The 17,894-nt window shown below is 46.4% G+C and overlaps 1 protein-coding gene across 42 annotated transcripts in view; it reads left to right on the top strand.

Moving 5' to 3' along the window:
* Positions 1 to 17,894, top strand: part of TCF7L2 (transcription factor 7 like 2) — a 200,955-nt gene that overhangs the window by 59,152 nt on the left and 123,909 nt on the right. The gene's annotated exons all lie outside the window — the stretch shown is intronic.

Genomic DNA, 17,894 nt, shown 5'->3' with positions numbered 1-17,894 from the left:
TGGAGAAAAAGCATTACTACAGGTGGTTGATTTTTCTTTTTCAAAGTGGTACATAGACGAGTGTTTCGGATATATTGATTTTTCAGGCGTGCACGTGGTCACACGGACAGCCAGCGTTTTTTCATGTGGGTTTCAGCCAGGCTTGACACCTGCCCCTTAACGAAAAGTAAACCCCTGCCTTATTTGTATGCCAGTTTCCCTGTGGATCACCGTGGACAGCGTCGGGGGGAGGCAGGTTGACGTTATGTTAAAGACTTGACAACCCAGAAGCGCTCTGTTGGTTTCTTTGTTGTAACCTTCGAGCTAGCTAGCGACAGGCTGAAATGTCACCTTTGCCCTTCTTTAAAAGCAGGAGTAATAGGTGGTGAGTGGATGGATGCCTCTTAAAATATTGGGAAGTGCTGTGGCCCTAGGTGAGTTTTATAGAAGTTAATTATGTGTATTGTGTTCGTTTAACAAATGAATCTTCTGGCCCTGAAGATAATGAGGTTGGGGGGCAGCGATGCCACCTTAACTCTCACCTGAGGGTCCCAGTCACCCAGAACGTGCCTGGCCTATACTGTAGGGGCCTGGCATGCTGTTTTGATTGATACAGGCCTTGAGAGAGAGATGTAGTGGCTGCCATGCTGATGGGGGACCAGCTGAAAAGAAGGTAGCGGGTGTCCTCATGGAAGCCGGCAGAACTGCTGCCCCCTACCTTTACCCCCTCGCTGCGTGTGGATCCAGTCTGGTACTAGTGCTTTGCGCTCCTCTTTCCTGCCTGGAAGTACAAGCATCCTGTACAGCTCAGCTCCCTCTTGCCCTCTCCCATCCCTCTCCCCTCCCCCTTTCCCCTCCAGGGCCGGATACTGCGTTGGCTTTACCTGATAGGAGGGTGCTTTGCTGAGACTGTACCAGTAGCAAGTTCCCGGTGGCAGTGAGGCACCTGGATGCAGAGGCTGGTGCATTCCTCTAATAATAATAACTTGTGTGTTTATAATATCTGATATTCTATCTTACAGTCTAAGTGCTTTTCAGATACCTTACTATTATCTTTAGTTTATAGATACACTAACCAGGGCTTGTTTGGGGAGACGGGCAGGGTTGTGGGGATAGAAGGAAGGGAACCAATCCTGATTGAATCCTGAAGCTCTGCTAGAAGCTGCCAAGCAGCTCCATCACGGTTTAGGGGAATCTTTGCATCCACCCTGTGAGGGAGGTGGATGAGGGGAAATTATTTTACAGTAACTGGGGGTCGGGGGAGCTGAAATCTCTGCTCGCTGTCACATGGCAAGTTGGGTGAGAACTGGGACTTGACACCCACGTCACCTGACTCTTAGGCCCTGCAGATCTTTCTCTTCTGTCTCTAGCACCCAGTATAATGCCCGGCTCCTGCATCAATAAGTATCTGTCGAATGTTAAATGAGGCTTAAAGAGACCGTTCACACTTGACACAGGGGCACAGGGAGACACACATGTTTTCTGCCCTCATAACCCTCACTTCCAAATCCTGTGACCTTGGGCTGGTTGCCTACGCTCTCCCAGCTCGGTTTCCTGAAAACTTATCTGAAAAATGGGTAAAGGACTTAGCAGAGGGCATTTCCTGTAGGAAGAACGCAAATATTAGAGCACTTCTACTGCTTATTGTTGTCTTTTCGTTTTTCCAACCACACAGCTTCCCTTTTTATTTCTACCTCCTAGAAAATAAATTTCTGATGACAAACTGTAGTGTTGGATAATAACAACAACGAAGAAAGCATTCCTGACGTGATTGCTGAAATCCCCAAATGTGACAAATGTCAACTTAATAACAATAACTGTGGTCATGGAGCTGGCATTTATTTCTTGAGCACTTACCATGTGCTGGGTTCCACTACCTGGAGTCTTGATTTGGCAGCATCTCTGATTTGAAAGAGCTGTTGTAGCTCCCATTATATAGACAAAGAAACTGAGGTGCCCTGCCTGAAGTCTCTAAGGAACTGGGTGGTGGTCTCGGATTCCAGCACTAGAATTGGTCCGACTTCCCACTGTTTATAAACTGCACCTAAAACTTGACAACCCACCTGTGTTTGGTCTGGGCATTTTCGTATCTCACTTGGCTTGTTTACAGCCTGGACGTTTGCTCCGCCCATTCTCGGAGTACATGGTCAGTGCAGGAGGAAACCCACACTGGTCTTTGGACTGAACCAGGGTTCCAATGGCTGATTCTTGTTTTTCTGCCTGACGGTGGCGAGCCAGGGGCACCAGGGAGGTCTTCGAATTTCCCTTTCCCCACTGTCTGCCCCCTTTTAGGCAATGTTTTTAACAGGTGAGGCTTTAAATCTTATTGACATCTCTGAAGAAAGAGGAGAAAAAAAACTCAAGACATGGCCAGGGAGAAAAGCTGTAGGTTTTCTTTTTTTTTTTTTTTGAGATTTTTTTTTTCTTTGCCATTTTTCTTTTGTATGCACATTATAAAACCTCTTGGATGATGAGTTCGTGTGGTTTCTTGGTAGCCCTGGAGCAGCTGCTGCTGAGTCTGACCTAGTGCATTGCAACCCCCTGTTCTGTGGGCCAACTTGTGCCTTGTGTGTCTGCTGTTTGCAGAGCGTGAAAGGGAAGAATCAGAATTCTGTTAGGGTTGCAGACATTTAGGAAATCTCTTTAAGTTTGAGGGCCAGTTGGAGGGAAGAGATGCAGTGGCTTAGAACACGAGGCCTGCAGCTGAGCTTTGATGTACCTAGTTGGAGACCAGACGTGAAGGAGACCAGACACAGTAACAGAGGAAAATTCCACTTGACCAGAAGGCTGGGAATGAATGTACTGGTGCATGGGGCGGGAGTAATCTGGAGAGGCGAGGCTGGTTCACTAGGGATGTTTTTGGTCACTTTGCTTTACTTCAGGCTAAAGTGTTCCTTTCCCTTTAAGCATGAGATGATACCTGGGGATTAACTTTTTTGGATGGTTTAGAATTGTGCAATAGCTCCAGGCGTTTTATTCCGCTGATACTGATTATGTTAATAACAATATCATAGCTAGCTAATAACATAATAGCATTTACTAAGCAGGCACCATATGCCAGGCACTGTGGCAAGCATTTGATCCTTACGAGAACTCTGAGATGGCTTTTGTGTATATTCCCATTTTTACAGATGAGAAAACGAATGCTCAGAGAAGTGAAATCATTTGCCCAAGCTCCCCCTACTTTTAGATGGTTTGCTTTGGTATCTTCTCTTAAAGAACTCGATTTCTTTGAGTGTCAACACTTGGCACGTATTAGGCACTCAATACATACTTTGGTGAGTGGTCAGAGTTACGGAGCTGGGGTTTGAACCCTGGTCTGAGCTGCCTCTGCATGTGATCTGGGAACTTGGTCTGAGCGCATGCAGGCCCCATGACCCCTGTTTTGCTGCTTTAGGTCCTCATAGTAGTAGATTTGATTAACCCAGTGGGAGCTCAGTGGTCCAAAGGAAAGGGAGCAAGGGGACTTCGGGGAAGCAAAAACAAGGCTCCGGGGCACTTGGGCATTCAAGGCGTAGAGTGAACTGTCATTCAAGAGAGTTTGCTGGATTAGTGTTTTCCTCTCCACTTGTGGCAGCGTGTGATTTGCTGTGTGCCCTCCTCCCCCGCCCCGTGCCTGCAGAGCGAGTTGGGCGGACTCCAGCAAGGCCTTTCAGATGGAACGACTGGTTAGTCACCTGTACTTGAACAGAGACTGAGCGGGACCTCATGAACTTGGCTTGCCCTCCTTGGGGCATGGGGAAATTTAGACAGCTGGGGTTGAACGCTCAAGGCAAAGCCCTTCGCCAGGGTACGTAAAGACAGGAAGAGGGATGTGTTTTAAATACTTCGAGTGAACCATTTCTCACTTTCCCTTTTGCGTGTGGACGTAATGGCGTGCCATTATCAGCCGGTCTGTTCATCAGGCACCCAACTCGACCAGCCTCTCTGTCTGCTGACTTCCTGCATTTATTACACGAAGCGCACGCTTCTCTTTTCTCCTCCTTTACTCCCTGCAGTGAGATTGTGTGCTTCATGGGCATGAACCCCATTGGCCTTCTATCTCGTACATCAAATGGGTGTAGCTGTAGTGGTGCACGACCAATCGCTCATACCCGTCCTAAGAGGGAGGTACTGTTAGTATCTTCACTTTGCAGGCAAGGGTCAGGAGGCATAGAGAGGTGAAGAAGCCATTTGTCCAAGGCCCTAGAAGTACTAAGCCGCAGATCCTGGATTTGAACCCAGGCATTCCAGCTCCTGGGCCTGTGCTCTTAACATTCTGCTGGTCTGAATTAGTGAGGTTTTAAATTTATTCATTTATTTTTAATTAATTAATTAATTAATTAATATTTTTGGCTGCGTTGGGTCTTCGTTGCTGCACATGGGCTCTCTCTAGTTGCCGGGAGCAGGGGCTACTCTTTGTTGCGGAGCACGGGCTCTAGGCGCACGGGCTTCAGTAGTTGTAGCATGTGGGCTTAGTAGTTGTGGCTTGCGCGCTCTAGATCGCAGGCTCAGTCGTTGTGGCGCACGGGGCTTAGTTGCTCCGCGGCATGTGGGATCTTCCCGGACCAGGGCTCGAACCCGTGTCCCCTGCATTAGCAGGCGGATTCTTAACCACTGTGCCACCAGGGAAGCCCTTAAGTTTATTTTGAACCAAGCTGCTTCTTCTAGAAGCTTCTGTCAGCTGACTCCACAGTGGGGAGATAAGGTGGTGACCTCTGTTCTCAGGGTTAGCTCAGGCTGGAAGAGCGAGCACAGGAGCTGGTTAGATGGGTAGAGGTAGCCAGCCCCTTCTGGGGATCAAGCCCTCTTTGACCTGAAATCTTTAAGTTCAGCCTGCCTCCTGCGTCTTTGCTGCTGTCAAAAGACCGAGACCTGAAGTTCCTTCTCTCAGATTTCTGGGAGCTCTCGAAGTGGAGATGGCCAGATTCCGTGGTCAGGGCTGGTTGGGATTGCAAATAAACTGAAGCCTGGGAAACTTTCTTGCTATTAATAGTGCAGACCTTTGGGGGAGGGAATAACCAAAGTTGATGCTGTTGGAATTGATTTTGCCTGTCCAGATGACATACTAATGAGCTAAGTGGTAGCTTAGATCGTTACTGCTCCTTCCCCAGCCAAGTTCTTTTAAAGCCTAAAACCACAAAAGCAGAGAACAAGTTGGTTTAGAGAGGCACAGTGGCCCTGTTGAGCAAGGGGAGGTGGTCAGCTTGGGCTTACACATGGGAGGGTGAATGTGGCGCTCAATTCAGAATGAGTTGTGTTACCTAACTCCGTTTCTTTACCTGGCATTCCTTTTTTTTTTTTTGAAACAGGAATTTGACTTGTCTGGATATTTTTAAATTTAATTTTTATTTTATACTAGAGTATAGTTGATTTACAATGTTGTGTTTGTTTCAGGTGTACAGCAAAGTGATTCAGTTATGCATATACGTACATCCATTCTTTTTCAGATTCTTTTCCCAAATAGGTTATTACAGATTATTGAGTAGAGTTCCGTGTGCTGTACAGTAGGTCCTTGTTGATGATGTATTTTATATATAGTAGTATGTATATGTTAATCCCAGACTCCTAATTTATCCCTCCCTCCCCCTTTCCCCTCTGGTAACCCTAAGTTTGTTTTCAAGTCTGTGGGGCTGTTTCTGTTTTGTAAATAAGTTCATCTGTATCCTTTTTTTAAGATTCCACATAGAAGTGATACGATATTTTATTTGTCTTTCTCTGTTGTCTGGATTTTTGATGGGAGTATTTCTGTCTCTTCAGTGCCTTTGGGTTATTTTGGAAAGTTTCTCTCCCAGCCCGTAGTGTGTCAGAGAGTACGCTGTCAACCGATCTCTCTCTCCAGGGAGAAAGTCTCTGTAAAATAACCCCGAGATCCCTATCTCTTCAAATCACCCACTTTGATTGTAACATCCATTGCTCTGCCCTTTGCTTCCTGGCATATTCTGGTCTCTCGCTGTGTACAATTAAAAACACAAAAGAGCCCTCTCTGTCTCAAGTGCCCAGAGTATCCCAGTATCTCACAGGAGTCTTTGGAAGGGGACAGAACTGTATTTCCTTCCCCAAACGAGGTGATTGTGCTCGAAATATCTCCTGGTAGTTTATTAGAGGAAACCACAGGCTGGGGTCAGAGGCAGTTCCTCCTGCCTGCAGCCTGCTGTCTTGCCTCTTCTTTCTAGATCTTTCTCCCCCCCCCGCCCCCAATTGATCCTACCCCCCAGTGGTATTTTCTCCCATGGGGGCAATGCTGTGGAGTTGGAGCACAGCGGCTTGATGGCGACCTGTCCTCCCTCACTCGTCCCTCTGGAACGTGAGGAAGGAATGTGGGGTGTGGACTTCCTTGAGTGACTGGGATTAGGCCAGTGGAGTCCGCTGGCGGACGAGAAGTGTGTGGGCAAAGGGAACTATTGTGTGAGGCTCCTCCGGACAGAAAGCCTGCCTTCATCTTTTACTGTGCTTAATGGACAATTGAGACATTCAGCCCATGTCTGAAAGGAGAGTGGGCCGGAATGGTCTCGAAGACCTCCCAGACGAGGGCTTGTAGGAGCAGCAAATAGAGACGAGGATTACGAACAGGAGAAACAACTGGGGCTGAGTCCTGGGAGAGAATGTTTATTTCCTTGCTCTCTAGGAGGGATTTGGAAAGAGCCATAATCCTGGGTTAGGAGTAATTTGTTACAGCAAGATGATACTTGAGTGGCAGGCCGCTTCTGGCTGAAGCAGCAAGACTTGTGTGCAGGGGGGTCGGGGGGCCTCCAGAAGGTCAGCCTCACTAAATCTTCCCCCTGGCTCGGGGGTTTGTTCCTCCCCAAGCAAAATGAACCAGCACCGCTGCTTGACCTTTCGGCTTCCTGGGTGTCACGTTACGAAGCGTCTCCACATGCTTGTCACAGCTAGAATCGGACAATAAAAATTCGGACAGGGAGACCTTGCTGGAGCCCCTGACCTCTTTCAGATGTGACAGGAGGGGGAAAAAAAATAAAAAAGAAACGCAGCCTGCTTCACGGTTTCAGTTGGAGTTTGAGGACCGGAGCTGAGGTCTGTCTTGCATTTGCTTCCTACGTGAACTTGACTAAAGCACGTTCATTGGTTGCTTGTTGGTTGCCAAGACTGCCGCTGTCTCTCGTTGTCATGGAATGGGGGGAAGAAATACAGAATAGGGAGGAGGCCCCATATCAGAAAAATCCAAGTCTCGAGAGCTGCCAGCCGTGGAGAAAGGAAGGAATTTTTTAGCGTTCTTGATTTTAGTACCTGCTGAGATCGGATCATGCATGCATTTAAAATAACCCTTCCGGGTCGTCAGGACCCTGTTACCCTCTGGCTTCGTACCTCTCAAAGGTCATCTGATTGGCTACGTCTCTAACAGTTTACCCGGTAGACCTGTAACTCTTCTGGCTTTGAAATCCTCGGTGCAGTTGGAGGAAAAAATAGCAAATCTTAAGTCTCTTGAATCTTATGTAATTCTTTTCCCTTACTTCATTTATACCATTTATCCTTTGAGTTCGGAAGGATGGTGGAGAGGTCGGTCAGGAGATTTTAGACAAGCAATTCCATGCCCATTTCTTGGATGGAGAAACTGAGGTGCAGAGCCACCCTGACCTGCCCGAGGTCCCAGGACAGTGGAGGACGGACTGTAGCATTCAGGTCTCTGAACTCCCTGTGGTTCTGTTGACTCACCTGCTCTGCTGTATTTGTTTTTAGCCACAGGCCTTGAAACAGTTAGCACACACTTCTCTTCCTCAGTCCCATGCTCTTCACCGGCACTTCTAATCCAGGGTATCCCATGCTCTTTACGTTTCTCACGAAGTCTTGTTCACCTGCCATGGTAACATTCCTTCCCCAAGATCCAACACCAGCCAAAATCACATTTGGAAATTGTTTCCCAAGAAACTTTGGAGGGTTTGCTTTTTTTAGAAAAAGAAGAGGTTCACCTGTTTTTTGCTTCCTCCTTAGGCATTATGGGTGGGGTCTGTGTATACGTGTCTGTTCTCTCCTACCCCACTTGTCTCTGAAATGAGTGTGAAAACCATCAAGTGACTTTTTTTTTGGTAATTCATTTAAAAAACAGATCTAATTCACATACCGTAAAACCTACTCATTTAAAGTATACAATTCAGTGGGTTTTTAGTATATTCATAAGGCTGTGCAAACATCATCACTATTTCCAGGACATTCTCACCCCAAAAAGAAACTCTGTACCCACTAGTGGTCACCCCAATCCTCCATCCCTCTACTGCCCGCCAATCACTAATTTACTCTCTGTCCCTATGGGTTTGCCTACTCTGGATATTTCATATAGAAGGAATCATACCATATGTGACCTTTTTTGTCTGCCTTCTTTAAGTTAGCGTATTTTCAAGGGTCAGCCACGTTGCAGTATTCATTCGTTTTTATTGCCAGGTAGTAAGTATTCCGTTGCATGGCTACACCACATTTTGTTTATCCATCCATCATCTGAGACTTGGTGTGCCCTTATCTCAATGTGCTCTGTATTCTGAGCTCCCTTGATGCCCACACTTGGACCCTGAGCCGCTCCACGGATTCCAACTTCTTCTCCTGGTCTTGAGGTGCGTGCATCCACCTCAGCATGCTTGTAGGGGAGCAGGTGGTAACCAAAACATTCCAGTTAACTGGACTGTACTGGGCCTTTTTATAAGAAGCAGTAAGAAAAAATGTGGTGACCGCAAGTTTGACTTGAAAATGAGAAGATTGTAAATGTTTCTCTGCCTAAAGTTGGGTTGTCTCTGGTTTGTCTCTTAATGTGAAGTCCCTACATTGGCATGTGAGCCTTCATTGTTTGTCAGCCACCGTCTGGAGGGCCGTGGGGAACGAGCTGGGGCTGCCCTGCGTGGAGGCTGGGGACCAGGTGACCTGCTTGAGCAAGACGGGGGGACCAGGGCTTCTCCTCTCCTTTCTTCTAGTGGCTTCATGTCCACTAGACATGGCTCAGAGACTTGGGTGCTTACAGCAGGGCTGACATTTCTTGGAATCCACAGCCTTTCTGTGGGGAACTCAATCTTGAAGCTGGCTGAAGAGTGTGAGATGGCGAGTGGGGGGTGCTTTTGGTCACGACAGGGGGACACCCTGTCTCTACTGGTTTCCTGCTAGCTCTCTGTGTAGGGGTGGTGGCTGCACACTTTCCCCTCCTGTGCATCTTCTCTGCCCTCTTCTGGGGGACACCCATTGCCCATTCCACTCAATTCTGGCCTGAAAATGCCAAAACTCTACATTCTGGTTCAGAATCCCTAGTAACTGCTAAGTCACTTAATTTCTATCTGCCTCACTTTCTCCTCTTTTAAAATGGGTTTGGAGATTATCTGCATTGACCACTTAAAAAAGAATGTGACAATCAATTTAGAGGTTTGAAAGAGCCTTTGAGAAAGGAAGGTGGAATCTGCATATATACTCAAGGGACTCTTTATTGATGCTGCTCCAGCACTGATCATTTATGCTAATGACTGATCATCAGAGTCACCTGGCAAGTTGGGAAAAAGACAATACAGACCCCTGGGCCCCGTCCCAGATAGTTTGATTAAGCAGGTGTGCAGTGGGTCAGGCGAAAAGTCTCTCTCTAAACAAACCAGTGTGGTTTGGGAGCCTGGGACCATGTCACGGTCAGGAACTAAATCTTTTTTCATGATGTTTCTCTTATCTTTCTTGTGTTAGTCCTTGTACCACTCATTAGCTTGCTGTCTTATTGGCTGGGTCTTAGATGACTTTTCTAGGCCTAAGAATATGTAGTCCACACTGGACACTGAGCGTATGCTTTGTAAATGCTGCAGGAATTCATGTGTTAGAGCAGAGGGGGGTTTTGAGGTCATGTTCCCAATTTCCTACTGTAGACTTAGGCCCAGAGTGGGGAAGAGGTTGCCCTGTGAAGAAATGAAATCGAAGTGATTACCCAGCTAGCAGCAGAGCTGGGCCTGGAAAGATGGTTTCCAGGCTCTTTCTCCCAATGTGCTACTCCCAGGAGCACACAGTCAGTCATAATTTTCAGATTGACTTTGTCTGGAGAGTGGAAGGAAGGCCTTGCCCCAGTCTAAGGGGCCCCATCCGGGTTTGAGAGGAAGGGCCAAGTGACAAACTTTACAGCTTGTGCTTCCTTGAGCTGCTATCCCATAACCTTCCTGCAAAACCACTGACCTGGCGAATGCAAAAGTATCTCAGGGACCTGGGTGTTGAATAGTTGGCGAGGTAAAGAAAACAGTGAGTCCCAAGTTTTGGTTATTGGATTTTGTTCGTTTCTTTGTTTGTTATTTGCTTGTGTTGCTTTGTTTCTCCCTTACTACCTTACTGTCCTCGGGAGCTCTGGTAGAAATAATTTTCTGGTGGCCTTGGAGGAAAATAGTTGAATGTTTGCCCAGTGACCTGTGGGGGGAGAAGAGAGATGGTAGATGCTGGAAAAGGATCCCTTTGGGGACACTGTGAGGCGTTCCCTTAGCCGTGCCCTTTGAGACACTGATCCCTGGTTAGAGTTCAGGTGAGGATGCCTCACAGTTAGTTGATAAGAAACCCAAGGAAGGTGGAGGGGAGTTGTAAATTACGTCAGGATTCGAAACATGCTGGTGACCTGGAGCCCTGTGCACCGCGGGACCTCAGGCAGGCTGGGGCTGCCGAGCTGGCCCTAGTGCCCTCCTTGTCAAATGTTGGTTGTACCTGCCTGACTGTTTACTTCGTAGGCTTGTTGTGGAAGTGGTTATGAACTGTAAATACTCTCTGAATGTGAAGTGATACTATTAGGACCCTTTAGTTGTTATGATGAAGAGCAAAAAGGTTAACTGTAAGGGTTTCATTTAAAAATCTTACAAACCTAGAGATGATCGCAGTGAGTGAAGTGAGTCAGACAGAGAAAGACACATGGCGCATGACATCACTTACATGTGGAATCTAAAAAAATGATACAAATGAACTTATTTACCAAACAGAAATAGACTCACAGACAGAGAAAACAAACTTATGGTTATCAAAGGGGAAAGGAGGGCGAGGGAAAAATTAGGAGTTTGGGGTTAACAGATATGCATTACTATGTACAAAACAAATAAACAACAAGGACCTACTGTATGGCACAGGGAAAACTATACTCAATATCTTGTAATGACCTATAATGGAAAATAATCTGAAAAAGAATATATATATATATATATATATACACACACATATAACAGAATCACTTTGCTATACACCAGAAACTAACACAACATTGTAAATCAACTATACTTCAATTAAAAAAAATCTTATAACAACCAACCCATAGAGATAGAGGATAAAAAAGCTATTAAATTGTTGTTTTGCACAGATGCCTTGATTGCCCCTTCCCTCCCCCCTCCCCGCCCCCTTGCCCTTTTCCCCATATTCTTTTTATGTTGAGAAACGGGGTAGTGACTTTAAGGGGAACGATTCAAAGTTCCTATTATGTTGGTTTCATTGAAGGAGGGAGGGAGGGAGGGAGAGAGAGAGAGAGAGTGAGTGAGAGTGAGAGTGAGAGAGAATCAATCTTAACATCTTACTGAACTTTTTCTGTAGCTTTTTCCTTCTCCATTCAGCCTTCTGAGGTCTTTGGTTTTCTTTTCCTAGGTAACTAGAGTATATACTCACTTATGCTAAATCCCAAGCAGCAGAAACCACATGTTCCTGAAACCACATGTTCCTGAATTTTCTTCTTCTGTGCAGTCATGCTTCATAGGCAAATAATGCCTCTTTAAACAGAACCTCTGTCTTAGGTTCTCAGTGGATTTTCAAAAGAAGAAATTACTGGACTATGTTTTAACCTAGGACAAAGCAGCCTAATCTCCTGTACCCTCTGCATCTGTAGGAAAATTGATCAAACGAGTTTTATAATTGTGGCCCCTGATGATCCTGCAGGATTCTGGAGCCTTCTGAAATGGTTTCACGGAGTTTCTGCTATTTGGTATATGTGATCACTGCTAACTTTTGGAAACCTGTTGGTTCCTGTATGTTTTAGAGTATTAAATTAATCACAGCTTCTTATATTTCAACCATGCTGGGTAAATTGGGGGTCCCTGATCTCCAGGGCAAATTATTTATTGATAGAAGATGGGCTGGATTTTCCATCTTCCAGTTCTGAGAAATGAAAAAGGTTTAGAAAGTGACAGCAAGCCTGTTCTTTAACAGACCTAAGTGTGTAGATGTGTATTAGGGGTGAGCCTCATAATATGAGCTCCTGAAGAAGTGTGTATGTGCAGTCAGTGTTATTATTTGTCTTCCTGTTGTGTCACTTACTAAGTTTTCCTATTTTCCTCTTAGGATGAGGGGCTTCTGGTAGCCTTTTCTTTTGTCAAGTTCAGTGATGTGAACTTAAGCGTGGTTTTACCCCTTCCAGAGCAAAGTTTTGTAGTAGAATTGGCCTGGTCTGTGATGAGCCTGCCGGGGGGAAGGTGGGAGCAAGTTACATTGCAAGGGAGGAAGGATGAATGAATTTGGACGTGGTAGGCCGTGGCTGGCAGTACTCTCAGTGTGGGATGTTTAGGTAGAGTATTTACTTTCCATTTTATAAGAAACACAACTTGTACAGCTTTCTGGCACTAGTGAGTTAGGAAGCCGTTGTGGTCCAAATCTACCATGAGGATAGTTTCCAATTAATTTGAATTCTTGTAAAATGGATTTTCCTAGGAAAAAGCACCCCTACTGAGAAATAGCTTGGATTGAAGAGGATGTTTTGTTGTAGGCATTTTTGTATTTAGGTAAAGAATGCATATCAGGCTGGGAAGGGGGGAGCAAGGCCTTCAAAGTTTAAAAATCAGCCCTTTTCTGGGTGATAGGCTTTCTACGGGGCTGTTTTCCAGAAGAGACTGGTTTCATCTCCATTGAACAGTCTGTTCAGGCCCCACGGTGCCCCTTTTCCCACCCTGAACCCTGCATTTTGCCCAAGCCGGGGGCTAATGCCATCTGTTGGTGGCAAACAGGGTTGGCACAGTGTGGGCTTAATTCCAGCGATGTGATGTGTGAAGGAGTTCTGCAAGAGAGGAGCTTCTGAACCTGGAAAGTTGATCCCAAAGCATCCGGGGCACGTCACCCCTGATCTGCGGAATTTCTGCCTCATGCTCTTCTTTTTTTAAAATAAATTTATTTATTTTATTTATTTTTATTTTTGGGTGCGTTGGGTCTTCACTGCTGTGTGCGGGCTTTCTCTAGTTGTGGCGAGCGGGGGCTACTCTTTGTTGCAATGCATGGGCTTCTCATTGCGGTGGCTTCTCTTGTTGCGGAGCATGGGCTCTAGGCACGCGGACTTCAGTAGTTGTGGCACGCAGGCTCAGTAGTTGTGGCGCACGGGCTTATTTGCTCCGCGGCATGTGGGATCTTCCTGGGCCAGGGCTCGAACCTGTGTCCCCCACATTGGCAGGTGCATTTTTAACCATTGCGCCACCAGGGAAGCCCCCTGCCTGATGCTCTTCTGTGGTGACTCCCTGACATGGGATGCGTTGCTAGTGTCTCCTGGGAAGTGGATGAGAACTTTTGGACATGCGAACCTTTTCCAGTCAGAATTGCTCAGGGATTTTCAAACTTCCATTTTGGAAGAAGGGATGGTTATTTCCGTTGAGATTGTGGTCTAGTGTTTAGACCTTGTGACTGGGAGTCACGGCCAGAGAGCTCAGATTCTTTTCCAAGCTTTTGCCCTCAAACTTGAGTCTGCCAATGACAGTTCCATCCAAAAGGTTGCTTTTGGGCCAGTGAACATGCTCTTCTATGTGATGGTGTGTGGCTGTCTGGATTTAAGACCCAGTGAAGGAATGGGTTCTGTCTGACATGATTCAGGTATCTACACATTCAGTCCCTAAGCCAGGGATGGCAAATTGTGGCCCACGGGTCAAAGCTGTCCCGCCTGCCACCAGTTTTTGTACAGCCTGTGAGCTGAGAACAGTTTTCATTATTATTATTTTAAAATAAATTTATTTATTTATTTGTGGCTGCACTGGGTCTTCACCACTGCGCATGGGCCCCTTCCAGCCGTGGTGAGCAGGGGCTACTCTTCATTGCAGTGTGAGGGCTTCTCACTGCGGTGGCTTCTCTTGTTGCAGAGCACAGGCTCTAGGTACACGGGCTTCAGTAGTTGTGGCACGCAGCTCAGTAGCTGTGGCTCGCGGGCTCTAGAGCGCAGGCTCAGTAGTTGTGGCGCATGGGCTTAGTTGCTCTGCGGCATGTGGGATCTTCCCGGAGCAGGGCTCGAACCCACGTACCCTGCATTGGCAGGCGGACTCCCAACCACTGTGCCACCAGGGAAGCCCCTTCATTATTTTTAAATGGTTAAAAAAATCAAGAGGGGAATACATATTTCCTGACCCAGGAAAATCATAGGACGTTCACATCTCAGCATCTGTAAATAAAGTTTTTGGAACACAGCCATGACACAATGCATATGTGTATTACCTGTGGTGGCTTTTGTGTTAGAACAGCAGAGTTGAATAGTTGGGAGAGAGATGGTGTGGGCTACAAAGCTTAAAATCATTTACTATCAGGCTCTTTACAGAAAAAGTTTGCCAACCCTGCTCTGAACAAATAAGGGGGTGGTCTCCATGTGCCCGTCCATCTACGGAAGGGAGTGAATGAAAGCAGGTACCGGGAAGCTGCCTTGGTGTTGTATCAAGGATGTGGGGTTTCCCGGCAACTTCACCATCATCGTTGTTGTTCTTTGAGTTGTCCTGTGTGTTTAGATAATACATTTGTACAAAGACCTCCCAGCAGCCCCTCCTCGCCATCCTTGTCACGGAAATGGGACTCATGGAGATGGGGATGCCTTTGGGGGAGCAGGTCCTGTCAGGCCCACTTGAGTACCTACTGGTCACCAGGAACATAGATCTTGGAGGGGGCTTCTCACTTGGAAGATCCTCCCTATTTGCCTTTCCTTTTCCTTTTTTATTGGGGAAGGTGGAGTAGGAGAAATTAGAGCTACATACCTTCTTCTTCTTTGCTGACAATTCAACAGGCCTTTAAACCACCTCAATTCATTTCAGGCCATTGGTGGTGTGTATATTGAAGACTTTGCCCACAGGTCCAAAGCTTAACTTAAGCTTCCTGAGATATGTCATAAAATATGACTGGGGCGGGGGGAACCCTAGTGGTCCTTGAGCAGAACATTATTATGAAACAAAGGATGAAATTCTTAAGCCAAGATGACCCTATTTACTTATTTATTTATTTTTACAAATGAAAGTTGAGTAGACTCCATTTCAACAGTTTTCAATGCAGGAATTCCCACAGCCCCATTTGATTGCAGTTTGTTGAAAAGTTTAATGTTTTTGTAGGCAATTCATAATTTCCACGTTGAGCAGCCTAAAAGGAAGGGAGCCTGGAGCCCAGTGTTGCTTTTATAGTGGGATGGTGGGAACTTTTTTTTTTCCCTTCCCCAAAAGGATATAAAACTGAAGTTGAACTGTTGGGAAAATGTGGCGTGGCGATCCAGCCCTTTCATAAATCCGAGATGCCCCCTCCTTTAGGTCTTCCTTTAGGACCCAACAGAAGAGAATTTCCTGCTGCTAAATGTCTCTAGGAAGGAAAAGATTTTCCTCTGGGCTATAATAGTACCTAATTTCCTTTTTCTTCCCTTTATTTATTTATTTTCCCTATTAATAAGGACCAATTGTAGAAGATGAAGGAACCTGGGAAACCCATCACTTTTGCAGGAGGTTAATAACTTCCTTTAAAAAACCCTGGCCTAATACTTCTTTCCCCAAAAGGAACCTCATCAGCTTGAGTGCCAGTCAAGGCCCAAGGGACGGGCACAGATTTGCGGGGACCCAGCGGTTCTGTGGGATCGAGTTGCAGTGGGACAGAGAGGTTGAGGCTGTCACTGCGGGGTCGCTGCGAGTCGGCCGGGCGGGGGCCGTCTTCCCCGCCATCTGGATTTGGTTAGCTCTCTCTGGGCAGCAGGGCCGAGTCTCATTTCCTCCAACCAGTAATGTTATATAGGCAGTGATCCTGGGCTGCCCTAACATAATTGAAAATTATGTGTATTGTAGGCTTGGAGTGCTGAAATGTAGGCTCATAAAAATATGTGGTGCAGGTAGCCTGCGGAGATGGGCTATGGCACACAATGAAGCTTTTATGTAAAGTAAGAATCATAAGTCTCCGCATTAATATTGCATTATGGGTATGATCATTTTTGGGTGGGGGTCCTCAGGGCAGGCCTGTCACCTTCAACAAAGCCTGAATCTCCTCATTCTGGGGAGCTGGTATTTGGAGACGATCAAATCAGTTTTGTAGATGGCCAAAGACAAAAACTTGTCCATGCATCTAACCCTCACCACTGAGGGCAGAGGGAGGCGTAGGTGTGTGGCGACTCAGCTTGGCATGTTTCTTCACAGGTTTTCATGGGATGAAGAGGTGAGTGTTGGCGGGTGGCCTCAAGGAAATGACCCTCTTGAGTGGTTTTGACCAGTGAGGCCCATGTATTTACGTGGCGAGTGAGAACGGGAAGAAGTAAGGGCGAGGCAGGGTAGACTAGACCCCCATAGCCCGCTGGCTCGGGTTATAGGGCTGAGGGAGACCATGGAAACATTTACTTCAGTGTCTCTTAATTTGGGATCATGTTGCTTCCGGACAAATATTTGGAAATGGTTTGATTAAAAGGATCACTGGGGGGTGCCTGCTGACATTTCCTGTCTGGGGTCCCAGAATCCTACAAGTCCCTTGCTGCCCCTCACCCATCCCCTTCACAGCTAGGTCAACTCCTTCAGTTTAGAGATGAGAAATTGGAAGGTCTTGTGGTGAGTTACCAGAACTCGTAACCAGGTTTCTTCCCCACAGGAGGCTTCTAGGTAAAAGTTCTGAAGTGGCGGAAGTTGCTCCAACCCCGTCTAGATCTAGGTTGGGAAAACAACCGTGCAGTTTGGCAGGCAGCTCGTGGGTCAGGTCTTCCAGCTTTAGGTATCACTGAGTTTGGTTTTAATTTGCCGGAACAGTCGTGTCTTGGAGGATCCCATGGAAAAAAGCATGTGGATGGTTTTAGCTCTTCATTTCATTTGGGGGTGGAGCAAACCCTTCTTTCTTTCTGGACTGCCCTTTGCCATCCTTTTTCTTTCTGTCTGAATCCTTCTGACTTGACAAGACCTACCCTGTATAGCCTTCCTCAGTCTCTTTTCTCAGAAATGCCACCTTCTCTCCAGGCCTTCCCTGGGCACGTGCCCTGAGTCTCTGTCAGAGCTTCACCACATTCTGTCTTGACTTACCTGTGGTGAATTGGCCCCCTCACGTGTGCCTAGGTTCTCTGAAGGAACACATCTTTGTCTTTCCATGATGCTTCACAAGAAGGCTGTGCATGAGGCAAGCTTTAATCCATGTTCCTCAAGTAAGTTTTCTGTAGAATTAGTAATAAAACTAGCGGCTAGCAAGATCAAGATGGTGCCTTCATCAATTGGCCTTTGGAGGTACAAAGGCTAGTGTTGATGTCCTTGTTAAAATCTTAGCATCGTGTCTAAGTTTTGTTTGGTTGTGAAATGAAACTGGTGTAACGTCACCAACAAAAGTCAAAATCTGGGAGTTGCTTATACACGTGCTAAATATCTCTGTGACCGGACAGGCCGCCTTCCCTCAGTTTCCCCGATCTGCACGATGAGCAGCTGGATCAGTTGATTGTTCTCTGAAAGCTGAGGTATCACTTTGGACAGAAGTAGCTCTCTTGCTCTTGTGCCACGTGTTCATTTTCTACCTCGGAGAAGGGTAGAGAAGGACCCATTTGGCATATACCTTTATTTTTCTCTCTGTGGTAAACCTGTGTGTTAAGGATTTCTTTGGCCTTTTGAGATGAGTTGTAGAAATTGCATCGTGCCCTGTCTGTGCATCTCTTAACAAAGAAATATTTTCGTTTTATAAGCTTTGGGGTTGGATGAGGAATTCCATCCTCACCTTACTCAGGTAGCTTCTAGTAAAGGACAGCTGCACGTGTATACTCAGCCTTCTTGAAAGTGAAGGATGATGGCCTTTTA

The sequence above is a fragment of the Mesoplodon bidens genome, assembly GCF_964165515.1.
Source record: "Mesoplodon bidens genome assembly, chromosome: 1".
Lineage (NCBI taxonomy): Eukaryota > Metazoa > Chordata > Mammalia > Artiodactyla > Ziphiidae > Mesoplodon > Mesoplodon bidens.
The sequence above is the reverse complement of the archived record's forward strand: the minus strand, read 5'-3'. Positions and strand labels throughout refer to the sequence as shown.